Below are 15167 nucleotides of genomic sequence, written 5' to 3' on the forward strand. Positions count from 1 at the left end.
ATTTCTTCTGATTTTAAATTGTAAGTAAAATTTAATTAGTTTTATTAATGATGAATTGCAAAAAGACAAATGAAAAGAAACAGAAAACTAAAACATTGACTAGAATCACAATGGAACTGAAAAAAGAGATTGTTGAGAAATATGAAAGCGGTATGCGTGTTCGAGATTTAACTGCTGCTTACCGTATTCCGAGAACGAGATATCGACAATCGTGAAAAATAAATACATTATTAAATCTGCTAACGTTGCGAAAGGGGTTAAATCAATTTCTAAACAGAGATCAAGAATATTAGATCATGTGAGAAATTGCTTTTGCTTTGGATAACTGGAAAACAGTGTGCTGGCGACAGCGTATCAGAACTGACATTAAAAATCACTTGAAATGTGCGAAATATAAGGCAAACCTAGTAGCAACAGAAGCAATTATTTGCAAGAAAGTTAAAAAGATACATGCTGATCTCATTAAGAATCAACCAGGAACTAGCCAGGATAGCGAGGTGTTTAAAGCCAGCCATTTTTTTTACATGAGAATGGATTAATCGTTTTTACATTACTTCTTATGGGAAAGGTTGGTTTGGTATACGTCCTATTCGGTATAAGTCCAAACATCAGGAACGGATTAAGGTCGTATACCGAGGTTCCACTGTACTTCTTGATTATATCTAGAAGTAAGGAAACGTTTCCTTTAAGGTTTAAAAATAAGGTTTTCGCAGAATAAGTATTAATTCAATTTTAACAAGTATAATTACAGTATAGAAAATTATAAATGAAAGTGTGAGAATCTGAATATTAAATTTGTATTTTTATACGATTTTAAATCAATATGATATTTCGATATTAAAATCGAAACTTTTATTTTATAAAAAAAAGTCGAGGAGAACAAGCAACAAACGTTTCCTTTTTGAATGTTAGTTCCTGAAAGAGATTATTCTCTCTCCTATGACTAAATATCTGACTAAATAGGACTCATCTTGTCATCCCATCAGATAGTCAAATTTCTTAATTCTCATTGAAAGAAAGTACTTATATAAAAGGAGTTTACGCGCCAAACACTGCGTGCATTCTACAGTAATCTCTTTAATCTTTAATCTCAAAAGACACTATGAACGTTGGCCTTTTTTAAGTGCCAAAAAATACAAGATTAACGAACAACAAACAACAGAGGAAAAAACACAAAATATTCATTTTTGCATTTTAATGCAAAAATGCAGACTCGTTGATTTACCTGTTAGAACATTTCTACTTAGAAGATCTGATTAAGGGGTATTTTAATGTTTGATTTAATTAAATTTTTTCTTGTCAGTTATCTCTTGAAAATACTGGAATTCGTTATGTAACGAATTCCAGTATTTTATCATTTGGAAAGCTGGAGCGGTTAGTCCTATTGAAAGATTTCTTGAGGGTTATAATTTTGATGATTACAGTATTTTTCCTTCCTGCGATGATTTCATATAATCTTGAAAAGATGATTGTTATTCGTTTTAACCTTTATAAATTTAAAAGAGAAAAGTATGGTTTGTTTTGCATATAATCTTTTATATTGTCAATTTTTTTCTCCACGTATATTAATTTTGTGCCTGATTACCTATAATTTCCATCTCTCAAAGATAGTATACCACCTTAGTTATATATAATATTTATTGTAAAGTCTCTCTCAATATATAGTAATAGCGTTATAGTTAGATAAGTTAATGCGCTCTAGGTTACTTTGTATATATCCATTTTTGTTTAAATTTTATTTGGTTTATTAAATATACTTTTACTTGTTAAAATGGAAGTGAATTCTTATTATTTTAAAGAACGGACTCCTATCGACTTACTCACCACCTCCCCATCAATAATTAGCCATCCGTTGACCAAGTGAGCGGTTTTCACTGAACCGATGCCTAATAAGTGGTGTGTATGATTAATATCATATATTCCCGGTTCCTCACACAAGTATTAGAATATGAATTAAAGTCAAAGAAACATATAATTTTAGATCGATGGTTTTATATATTTTATTTCCTAGTATATAAATCACTTTATCTTTCTAGCTCTCATTACATCTTCCTTTTTTATAGGCATACGGTAATATAATTTTTATACATTCCGTTGTGTTTTAATTTGATATAGATTTAATGACAGTTTACATCAATTTTCTATTTATTTTCTGAAACTATTTATTTTATATTCTGAAACTATTTAATTTATCGTAAATAATACACAATCTGAAAATCCACGACAATAATGTAAATGAATTTACGCCTTTAACATATTGATAATAATTAATAGATAATAATTCATAAAATATTATATATTTTGTAGAGATTTTTAACTCAACGGAGTTGTTTATAAATACCATCACCGAATTAAATTCTTTAAATTTTGTTTTAATGTACAAATTCCCCTTTGGGAAGTAACCACGAAAACGTAAGATTCCATTTATTACACTTAGCGTCTATCATGTCAGCGAAATATTTTCTTACACTTTCTAGCAAAGTTTAGCCGAGAGTTTTCACAAATGATCATATGCATATCACGAATACAGAAACACTTCGCAGCTATTTGCGGATTAATTTCAGAGAAGTGTTGGACGTAGAAAAAAGCAATGGACAGATTGCATGAACAGCAAGAGTTGTCGCAAAAACAATCGAACAGATTGCACCAATGATCGGAAGGATTTCGCCTTGAACGTACGATGTAGCATGAAATAGGACTTATTATGCAGGATATAGATGACGGATCTCACAATTTTACGGAATGATTTCGCCTAATTTATTTTATTTTTTTTTTGTATTGTGTATTTTCTTTTTTTCCCCGCATCATGGTGCAAACCATGATGATGGGAAAAAACAACAAAATACACAATACAAAATCATACAAAATATTATACTGCATATCCATTAATACAGAAACAAATATATACAATAACATTAGCTAAAATAATAGTCAAACGAAAAACTAAATTCATTTTAAGCCTAAGTGGGAGAACTATCCAAAAAACAAAATTAAAATAAATAAATTATTACCAACAGACTAGGCTATATCTTACCTAGAAAATGAAAAATATTCAATTTAATCTCTTATTCACGAATCGAATAGTCTCTCAAAGAGCCAAAGCTAACCGCTGGTTGAATAATGAACAAACTACGCACCCAGAGCGATTAACATAAAATTACTAACATTTTTCACAATAAACCCAAGAAGGAAAAAAAATTACATAACCATAAAAACATCATGAAATACACAATTTAATCTTTCTAATAAAACGAAATACCTTGAAAAACGAATCAATATCAGAAATTACTTATTATAAAATTATTAAACAAAAAAAAAAACAAATGTAGCACCAAAAGTCTACTCACGTAATTTTGACAAAAGGGTACAAACTACAACCAAGTGATATGCATCCAATGATGAATCAACCGTACCACAGATGCAAATGTCCCTTGTGTAATTACATGAAACAAACTCAATGAATTGCACATAACTTGCATTAATATTGCCATAACATTATACGAAAGATTACTATTATATATAGATTTCGCCTGATTACGGACAGATTAGTATGTTGTTTTCGAGAAAATTATTATTTTCTTCTTCTGCTATGTATTAAATTTAATGTCACAGATATTTTGTGTTGATTTGTAAATATTTCTCGTGTTATTACACCGCAGTTGCCGAGTGAAATAAAAGGAGGAAATATAATCTGAAGAAAAACGAATAAAATTGAAGTCCGTAAAGTTGACACTCCTAATTGCGTTTTTTTTCAAATTAATTGGTGCAATTCGTTTGCCCGTCGTTTGCTGAAGTTTGCCCTCTCCCAAAAGAGTTATAGCCCATCCAAATTCAACCCCAAAGTTATTGCCCATGTTTTTCAAACATATGAAGTAGATGGAGTTGATCATCTCAGAACTAATCTGTGGCCAGCATCTGCCGAGTTATCGTACTGCAAACGTTGAAATTTGGAGTTCGGAATTTTCTTTGTCAACCGAATTGTTCAAAAAAGTGAGGCGTTCGGAATCCGAGGTTCGACTGTATTTTATAACGTTCTGCTACGTATATTTTAAATCATTTAAACTATAACAGGAGGGCTAATTTTCTTTCTCAATTAGGTAAACTTGAACGAGAACGATTGGTTCTCCGGTATTTATGAAGTAATAAGAGAAAGCTGTTCGTTCAGGTGCTCACCCGGTAATTAATTAACCGAGGTAGGAGAGCTATTTAACTGAACTATTTAAAACTTACAACAAGTTTTAATCGATTTAGCTCATTTTGAATTCGATAAAACAAGAGCATTGCCTGTCTAAAGTAACCAAAAAAAGATGAATAAGTGAATGTTTAAAATTAATTTGGCTGCAATTTGAAAAAGTTGTAAACCTACAAATTCCCATCGTCGTTTGACCTTTCGTCTGTAGTTTATATCACGAGAATGGAGTTAGAGAGATAGAAACCGAAATCATATATAAAAAGCATTAAGGCAGAAGGCACAACATTAACTACAAATAAACTTTCAATACAAATTAGAAGTCATGATATTTCAATTCATATAGTTTCGTCCGAAAGATGTTAGATAGATTACCGACACCGCTCTATTGTTAAAGAAAAAGAATGATGTACAGGGACAAGCCGCTGCTAATTTTAAATGGATAGCATATATTTTAAGTTAAATAAATTAAAAATATAAATAAAACTGTAGCCCGGCATGTTTAATAATTTCTCGTATTCTGGAATATCTTTCTCCAGCAATTTTTTTGAACAAAATACAAATCGTAACTTACAATGAAATAGAGGATTGACTTGTTTCAAAAATTTATTTTTTTTGTTTGATTTAACTTATTACAAAATGTCTTTGTACAGAAAATTTCCTCTAAACATGTCTGTCTTTGCCGTGCAGCTTTCGTAATTCCATGTTTGCAGTTTTATATTAAATCCAGTCTTTCAGTTACTTAATTAAAAGTTATCTTCTATGATATTCCACACATTGATTGGTCGGGTTTGTCTGAAAGTTTATGATCATTTCAAACTGAATCAAACCACCGTTTAATTTTCATAAATTATTCTCAAAATTTAATAGTTAATCGATATTTATTATATCTTTTTATACATTAAGAAGCACAGATAACGTAATGACATAGTCTTCACGACATATTTGGCAGCCTTTCTCTCTAGTTAATAGCATAATAAAAATGGTGTAGGCTATTTCTTAAAGAAATCGAACTTTTCATGAATTGGTGGCAAGATTAGGGTTGTACGACAGGGATAATATGTGCCGTCCTAAAACAGTCCGGCAGAAGAGAGATAGCGGTTGTCACGTTACTCAAACGTATTGTATCTCTTTTCCCTTTACAATTTCCTCCTATGAAAAAGTCTATTAGTTTGATTTGTCAGTATTTCAGCTAGCGGATTAATTGAAATTACAATAGTGTTGTAACGTTGGCAGCAAACACTACACCGAAACGGTTTGACGTGTTCCTAAAGACATGAAGATCTAGAGCGAAATGTTTGTGTTACTTGCGCCTGTTAAAAAATCTAAAAAGACATAACAGAAAATTCACAGAACGCATTAATCTGTACCAGCTGATTGCAAATTTACCGGGTATTATATTACCGGTAATTCGGTAATTATATTCGAGATTACCGGTTTATCGGTAATTTACCAGTAAATTCGTATTAACAAATGATTTAAAATGAAACTGAATTACTGACAGAATTATTGGACAACCATTGATTTTCAAATTTTCTATCAGTTTACTCAAACAATTCTTGTAATAGTAATTATTATGACATAAGAAACATTGAAATAATGCTGATAATTAATTATGTTTTTCTTTATTTTGAAAGTAGGCTTTTAACAAACAATACATGTAGGTTCTCGTCGTCTAATCTATGTCGATCTAATTTTCTTACAAATGGCAGATGCATTAGAAAAAGCTCTTTCGGAATCAGTACTAGTTAGACCTTACTGTCATTAGAACATTGAAACCTTTTTAATTAATTAAGATACGTCCCTTGTATTTTTTGCTCTAAGAAATAATTCATTTCTTTTTAAACAATATCTTTCACACATTTAAACTTATAGTACTGTTATCAGTGTCTACGATCGTTTTATGTTTAATGAATAAGTGCAATTTTTCTTTCATTGTTAAATTTGACTTTTCTACTGTGCACTTTGTTCTCGTGTCGACGTGAGAAGTTGATGGTGTAGTAAGCAATGAACACTTCTCACTGAATCTCAGTCTGAACTAATTTTAGTGACATCCGCAGGTCATAATTTGTTTTCATTTTCTGATAAGTGCTTGATTGTTTCTACAATCCCATTCAAAATTATATTTTTGTTAACATTATTGGATATTTCATGTAACTTATACTTGTTCAATTTTCTGTGTTATTTTCCTGTATATACTCCAAAATCAAGACTGTTTTTGGAGTATAATAAAAGCAATTCATATATAAAATATAACACTTTTAAAATGGAATACATAAAAATTAAGACAAGAACTAGCAAGCTTACAGATATAAATCTAAATATATAAAATTGCTTGTCCTGACTGACTGAATGACTCACTCACTCACTCACTGATTCATCATCGCCCAGAGCAAACCGCTTAACCTAAAGAGGTGAAATTTGGTACACAGTTAGGGTACGTCATGGAAAGGCACAATAAGAAGGGATTTATCGAAATTCCCCCGCGGAGAGGAGAGGGAGAGGATTAAGTCTTAACCGGAAGAACGGCTTCTACTGTACTATTTTAGATGCGATATTTTGTTTTTATCTGTGTTTTAGTAGGGTATGACATGGCAATGCACACTAAGAAGGGATTTTTCGAAATTCCCCCGCGGGCGGGAGAGGGAGAGGATTTAGTCTTCATCGAGTACTAGGAGTATTAAATTAATAACATTTCAGATATTGTTATAAGTATTTTTATCTTTTCGATTTTAAAAATGTTCGAACCGTTTTAAATTCGAATTTGTTATCGCATATTGGTTCGATTATAGAACGATTGTACACGTTCCAGAAAATTGATCAAATTGAAAATAGTTCGTTTGATTCTCGGCAATTCTCATCATTCTCAGCGGTAGGTGTTATATAACAATTACTATGGTTATTGAAATACTGAATATAAATGGGGTTTGCTTGCAAAATTCGCGCGGGCAAAGCCGCGGGTAACAGCTAGTGTTTACATAAAAGAACTAAAAAAAAAATTGTTCTCAACGGATATCGTAATAGTTTAATAGATAAATAGTAAAACGAATAATAAAAAATCAAAAAAGCTAAATATAGATACAAAATATATCAGTTTTCCATATATAAAAGGACTATATGAGAATATCAACAAAGACTTACAAAAAATAAACACAAAACTAGCCCCGAAATACGGAAAAGTAGAAAATAGATTAAGACTGGTAAAACCTAATAAAGTAGATAATAAAGAACAAGAAAGAAAGAACGTAATGTACAAGATACCATGTACCTGTAATACAACTAACTACTTTAGGAGAAACTAAACGCAAACTGAGTATACCAGTAAAAGAACATATTGCAGATCTCAAATATAATCGACTAAACTCTGTTTTTCATGACCATTGTTTAATTAATGACTGTAGTATAGATAAAAATAATGTTAAAATCCTATACAAAGAGAAAAATATGTATAATAGAAAATTTAAAGAAAGCGGGTCAATTTTAACAGCCAAAAATTGTATCAACAAAAATTTAAGTGTAAAAATAAATGAGAACTGGATGAAAATATTATAATATACACAATATACATTAATGTTGATTGTAATTATCTATAAAAGTTATGCTGTTGTTAATATTAATAATAACTTTCTTTGTAATATGCAAATCAGTACAACACTGCAATGCAGTATNGCCGAATACTAAATAGTAACTGAATATTTGTTACATCACTAGTAAAAATAAATGAGAACTGGATGAAAATATTATAATATACACAATATACATTAATGTTGATTGTAATTATCTATAAAAGTTATGCTGTTGTTAATATTAATAATAACTTTCTTTGTAATATGCAAATCAGTACAACACTGCAGTGCAGTATGTGTGAGGGTCGTAAAAGCGCGTCGAAATTACGACTAATTACGAAACTTTTACGTCGGAGAGTTTCGAAGATAGAATCGAGTCAAGAGGGTGTGTTAATGACAGAACCCAGATGGGACGAAAACTTTTTTGAATCGTAAAACAAACTCGACGCGATGATAAACAACAGGGGGGAATGTCGACAGAGAGAAAGAGCTTTGTCGAGATGCTCGTGAACAAGTGTCGGGTCGACGAGCGCGAACATTAAAAGCTCCGTCATCACCTCTCCAACCTTTTCCCGACCCGGATCGGTCTCAAGTTTCGCCTAGAAACAAAAGAATGGCCAATAGGGGTAAGGGAGAGGGTGAACGGGACTAATCAAAAGGGTGAGATTCGAGAAAAATCTTATAAAAACCCCCAATCTCAAGGACAGCAGAGAGATTCAGCCGCTTCTCTCCGAAGAGGAATTCCCAGCCGATTCTCCGCAGTTCTCCACTCGGACCAGGTTCTCCACCAGTGACCAACATCCGCAACATCACCGGACAGAGGCCCCTGTGCAACGGACACTCTCCTGTCAAGCCCGGAACACCAGTCAGCGCCCGTTCGTCGACATCAAGGAGCTCCCACCAAAGCCGATCTACATCGCATTGTTATTGTCATTATGTAAGTTAACCTTATGTCAAAATAAATGGTTATCGTGTAAGACACTTGTCATCTTTGTCTCCTACCGCCACCACCCACATACGGTTTGACCCTAGGTTTTCCTGACGCGCAATTAACGTATTGCTCCCTAAAGTCGGCGACCTTACATATGTAACGCAAGTACGGTTAAAAAACAATAATGAAAAAATTGTTTATTTCTATTTTGAGATATGTATGTGATTATGTCTAAGACTCCTGGATACTGTCAAATATATAAAAGATCATTTATAACAAATGTTAATGAAATTACTCCACTTATTGTAAAATAAGTTGTACGCGCCGATTAAGACCTTGTATGTATAACAGATTAAAAATGGATATGGTAAGAAATATACATTATTTTAATTCTGTTTTGTAAGATATTTTATGTAATATTTTTAAAAATTGTATCTTTTTAGTTGACTGATGGGGGGCTTTATGCCCGAAACGTGATGTTGTCACGTATCAACTAAAAATGATGGAAATAAAGCCAAGTGCTTATTTATAACTCAAATGTGAGTTCGAAGTCCAAAAGCAATTAAGTTATAAAAAGACTAGAAAATTCCTTTTAATAACCTTAAATTATAAATGAAATGACCTATTACCACTTGCACTGTTTTCTCGCTGTGGTACGGGGAAGACGAAAAAATCTGCTTTCCACGGGTATTTCCCGTGGAAATTTTAGGAAAATAAATATCGAGTTAATTAAGAGGTTTTAAACCGAAATACCGGTAAAAAATTAATTACCGGTAAATTTACCTGAGTATTATTTTCCTAATTTACAGATATACCGGTAAACCGGTTACCGGTAATGCAATCATTAGTAGCAGCACATCATTACACAAAGCATGTTAACCTTAGGTGAACAGGATTAAAGAAAGCGAGATTTTATTGAATCACTTTATATGAAAATAAAATTGGCTTATGCAAATTTCTTAATAACAGATATAAATAAGAGTAATTTATAATTCAATGATAAATGTTGTAATTGAATTCCATAATTCGTTATTACAATATGTGGCAAACATATCAGATATAACAAATTTGTTTAATACTGTATAATAAAGATTAAATTGAATTTTTAATTATATTTCAGAATTAAAGATGAAGTCTTTGACAGCAAAAATTGTCTATGCAATGATCATTATATTACAGTTCTTCAAAAACAGCAATAATTCTCCAACATACGGTAAATTCAACGGAAATACAATACAAGTATTAAACACTACACTTTATGCATATTTCGGCATCCCTTACGCCGTAGCTCCAGTTGATCAGCTAAGGTTTCAAGAACCTCAACCTGTTCACTATAAATCAAATATCATATATAATGCAACACGAAAATCTCCATCCTGCATGCAAGATCCACCTTTCCCGATATTAGAATGGATCAATCGCAATCCTAAAGAACTCAGCGAAGATTGTCTCTATCTTAATATTTGGGTACCAAGCTTAAAGCCAAATGAAAAACCACTTGCTACTATGGTTTGGATATATGGAGGATCATTTAACATGGGATCTGCCAATATGAATCTGCATGACGGCGCTGTAATTGCGGCAGTGGGAAACGTCATTGTAGTTACATTCAATTATCGCGTTACTGCGTTAGGCTTCGCAAATTTTAATAACGAAGACGCACGAGGAAATATGGGCATGTTAGATCAAGTAATGGCTCTCAAATGGGTGCATCGAAATATCGAAACATTCGGAGGTGACAAAAATTTGATAACTGTTTTCGGCCAGAGTACGGGAGCTATCTCTATCGCACATCACATGATATCGCCGCTTACTAAAGGCTTATTCAACAGAGTAATTTTGCAAAGCGGGAGCAATTATCAAGAATATTATGCTGTGAATGCTACATTCAACATATAAAATACGGTGGTGCTTTCACAGGAAGTCGGCTGCAACGTGTCTGATATGTTAACATGTATGAGGGAAAAGAGTGCATATGAAATTGTTGAAGCTGAAAAGCGATTGATTAAACGACAACGAATATTACTATATTATCATCCACAAGTCGGTCCTCCATTACTATCTGACGATCCATTTTACGATATTGACACCGGCAAATTTCATGATGTCGAAGTATTAATGGGCAGTGTAATGGATGAAGGCACTCCTTTCGTTATTGCACTGAATCCATATTTAGCAATAGAAGACAAGCCAATTTTATCAAAAGCAGAGGCGAAAGATATTATGAGTAGGGCTTACAAAGTAACTGGAGAATATCTTGATCGTATTGTAAAGAAATATTTAGGAAATGTGGCAGAAAATGACTATTCAGAAATTGTAAAACAAATAATCAAAGCTTTGGGCGACGGAGCATTTTTATGCCCCATATCACATTTAGTGGAAAGACTTTCTCAGTATGATCACACAGTCTACGTTTATAAGTTCAATCATACTCGAATCAAATCTCTGTTTAAAAGATGGATGGGAGTTCTACACAGCGAAGATTTGCATTTCGTGTTTGGAAGACCATTATTAAAACAGAGAGATTACACCGAAGAAGAAATATTGTTTAGCAGGAGAATCATACAACTTTGGACGTCGTTCGCTAAAACTGGGTGAGCTTTAATTTTATAATGTGTGTTTCTAAGATAGAAAAATACATAAAATATTTCATTTGAAATATTTAAATGAATAAAATATTGTAGTTAGAATTTAATATACACAACATATTTATAAAAGTTTACTGTTTTATTTAATGCAGTATTATTGATACTTTTCATTATTCTTATTCATCCATTCATAGTTAAAACTTTTATTGAGGCTAGTCGTTCTTTTACCAATATTCAAAATATCTCATTTTGGTGTTTGTAATCATAGTTTATGTAAATTACGTATCGATTATTATATAAGCAGCATTTTATAGCGGTTTACATAAATAATATTAGTTATCTAAATACTATAAAGGTATTCCATATAAAATAAAATAAAAATATGATACTGCATTAATCACTTCAGCTTTTGTACTCAGTTTTAGTAATAAAAATTCTTTTGAGTTTTTTTTAATGCAAACATCATTTTGATAAATCTTTTCGTTTCCTAAATGAAATTTTGTTAATAATGTAGATCTTTCTCGAACATCCTGTATTATAAAATAAGGTTTAATAACTCTCCATAAACAAAAGTAACTATAATATTTTTAACAAATATTTTATTTCCTAGGAAACCTACGTATGAAGGAATGGAGTTTGAATGGAAACCGTTCGATAAGAAACAAAGGAACTCGCTTTCTCTCACTCTTGGTGACATTCATCCTATAAAAACAGAAGTGGATGAAAAATGCGAATTTTGGAAAGGGTTTCTCAGAGAATATACAAATAAAATGTACCTGCATTGATTTTAAATTTCAATTCATATATTGGCTATAAAAGCAGATACAGTAGAGCGTCGATTATCCGAAAGTCAATTATCCGAATTTAATTTAAATTTTCGTCAGTGCTGTGGCGCTGCAATCTTTGGCTATGTTTTGGGTTACTCAAATATTTTACGTTTTTGATACTAAATTAACTTCTGAAGTATAATTTTTTATTGTTTTTATATTTTTCAATACAGTATATTTATTTTGTTTGTACAAAATAAAAAAATAATTTTTAACGATGCAATAGTCTTCGTTAGGCTTAACATCGACGAAAATTCAACGCGAAGCGACACGCAACGAAGAAAAATTTCAACATGGGATAAATTAATATATTTTTCGTACATAATCGGTTATCCGAAATATCGATTTCTTTTCTGAACAACCCCAGTCCCCAATTGATTCGGATAATCGACGCTCTACTGTAAATGAAAATTTGAGTAAAAAAATGAAACTTAAGAAAAACGAAAAAAAAACACAACTTGTAAAGTAAATTGCATGTTTCTTCTTTACCTAAATGAGTATATTTCATTCATAGAAATTTGAAGGAAAGAGACGAGACATTCCGTTTGATAAAATTTTGTTAATCTTTTCTATATTGGAATTTTCAACCAATTTTATTTATGTTTTCTCTCTCAAATTAATCAGTTTTTCAATTGTAAAATTTTATATGAATAGGTTTAAATATTATTATTAAATAAATGTTATCGTTATTTGAAATTATTCCTATCCTTACCCTAATAGCATAATGTCTTATATTACTCATATATGATAACTAAATGTAGTTATTAAAATTCTGAATTAAATTACTACAATTGTATTTTAGAAATTTTAGGGTTTTTTTATGCAGGGTTTTAACGATTTAAATTTTTACTTTTGAAAACGTCTACCAGAATAATTTATAAATTAGCAAGCATCTTTACTTTCGTAAACGTTAGAAAGTAATATAGTTAAAGGATATCAAGATATTATGTAATATTATCTAAATATATAAAATTACTTGTCCTGACTGACTGACTGAGTCACTGATTCATCATCGCCCAGAGCAAACCGCTGAACCTAAAGAGGTGAAATTTGGTACACAGTTAGGGTACGTCATGAAAACGGACACTAAGAAGGGATTTTTCAAAATTTCTCCGGCGAGGGGNGGTTTAAATATTATTATTAAATAAATGTTATCGTTATTTGAAATTATTCCTATCCTTACCCTAATAGCATAATGTCTTATATTACTCATATATGATAACTAAATGTAGTTATTAAAATTCTGAATTAAATTACTACAATTGTATTTTAGAAATTTTAGGGTTTTTTTATGCAGGGTTTTAACGATTTAAATTTTTACTTTTGAAAACGTCTACCAGAATAATTTATAAATTAGCAAGCATCTTTACTTTCGTAAACGTTAGAAAGTAATATAGTTAAAGGATATCAAGATATTATGTAATATTATCTAAATATATAAAATTACTTGTCCTGACTGACTGACTGAGTCACTGATTCATCATCGCCCAGAGCAAACCGCTGAACCTAAAGAGGTGAAATTTGGTACACAGTTAGGGTACGTCATGAAAACGGACACTAAGAAGGGATTTTTCAAAATTTCTCTCGCGAGGGAGAGGGAGAGGATTAAGTCTTAACCGGAAGAACAGCTACTGTACTATTTTATATGCTAATTTTGTTTTCAACTACGTTTAGTCTTCATTAAGTACTTAGATGTACTGTATTAAATTGTTAACATTTCAGACATTGTTATAAATATTTTTATATATTTCGATTTTTTAACCAAATGTTCGAACCGTTTTAAATTCGAATTTATTATTGCATATTGGTTCGATTAATTAAAAAACGATTGTAAACGTTCCAGAAAATTGATCAAATTGAAAACAGTTCGTTCGATTCTCAGCAATTCTTATCATTCTCAGCGGTAGGTAATTACTATGGTTGTTGAAATACTGAATAAAAAAGGGGTTTGCTTGCAAAACCTCCGCGCGCGAAGTCGCGGGTAACAGCTAGTAGTAATATATAATTATGATTTAATATATGAAATATTTGTTTTATATTTTTACTCTTATTTTTTTACAGAAACGTGAATTTGAAATAACATTTATAACATGAAATAGTAACATTTCTTATTATAAATATTTTATTTTACTTTTTCAGTAATGCTCTGTAAACAGCAAAATTCTTCTGTTTATCAAAACTCCTACGAATTGGAGTTTGGATGGTACAATTTATTATTATTATTTTACATTGTTTTTATTTACACGGATATCAATATATTTGTCTTTCGATCCGAAAGAAAATAAATAAAATCATTTATCTTTCGTATTTCCGTTATTTTGCATCTCATATTGCTAGCCCAAATTCTCGTATGTCTGGCAATGTTGTCATATATTAGTTCGTACTATCCATCCTTACATTCTAGCGTAATAATAAAGAAATGTATATATAATAAATTGAATTACAGTATGAATGAGGAAGGAATACTAAATAAAGCTGGAGTCGTGACTCAAATAATTATAGCCCCAAATTCGGAGAAAGGAGAGAAAGGCCAAAAGATAAAAAGAAGTGAGAAAGGTTGGAAAACTAAGGATTAATATTTGCATAACAGAAGGTCTATTTAACCTTTCTCACTTCTTTTATGAATACGGAATACGGAATTGTATGACAATTCCGTATTCCGTATTCATAAAAAACTCTTTTGTTATGAAGTAATTGAATGAATGAAAAATACTTGAAATTCCATTAAACAACTGGTGTAAACAGATTGAAAAGTAACGCTCAGCGAATACATCTAAACTTTTGAAAGTTGTGGCATAAGAATAGTGGAAGTAGATTTCACAGTAAGATTCAACATTTGAATTAAGTGCACATTAATTACAGGACTTTTGGATGAAGAATGTTATTTCGATAATAAATAAGGAAAATAAATATTTTCAAAAACAGGCTTTCAGCATTACTTTGTGACTGAATGTCATCGCACGAACATTAATTTGGCTGAACATTAGAACACTTATGATCAATAGTAGTGAAAAAGGCAAAGTTTTTGTTTGAATTTCAATTGTTATTTTATTAATGTTTGTGTTA

The 15167-nt window shown here is 31.1% G+C and overlaps 1 pseudogene; it reads left to right on the plus strand.

The window, feature by feature from the left end:
* Positions 1-14370, plus strand: LOC111640543 (annotated as a pseudogene).
* Positions 14371-15167: the final 797 nt, after the last annotated feature.

The sequence above is a fragment of the Centruroides sculpturatus genome, unplaced genomic scaffold (genome assembly GCF_000671375.1).
Source record: "Centruroides sculpturatus isolate CEXI.00-Female unplaced genomic scaffold, Cexi_2.0 scaffold1173, whole genome shotgun sequence".
NCBI lineage: Eukaryota > Metazoa > Arthropoda > Arachnida > Scorpiones > Buthidae > Centruroides > Centruroides sculpturatus.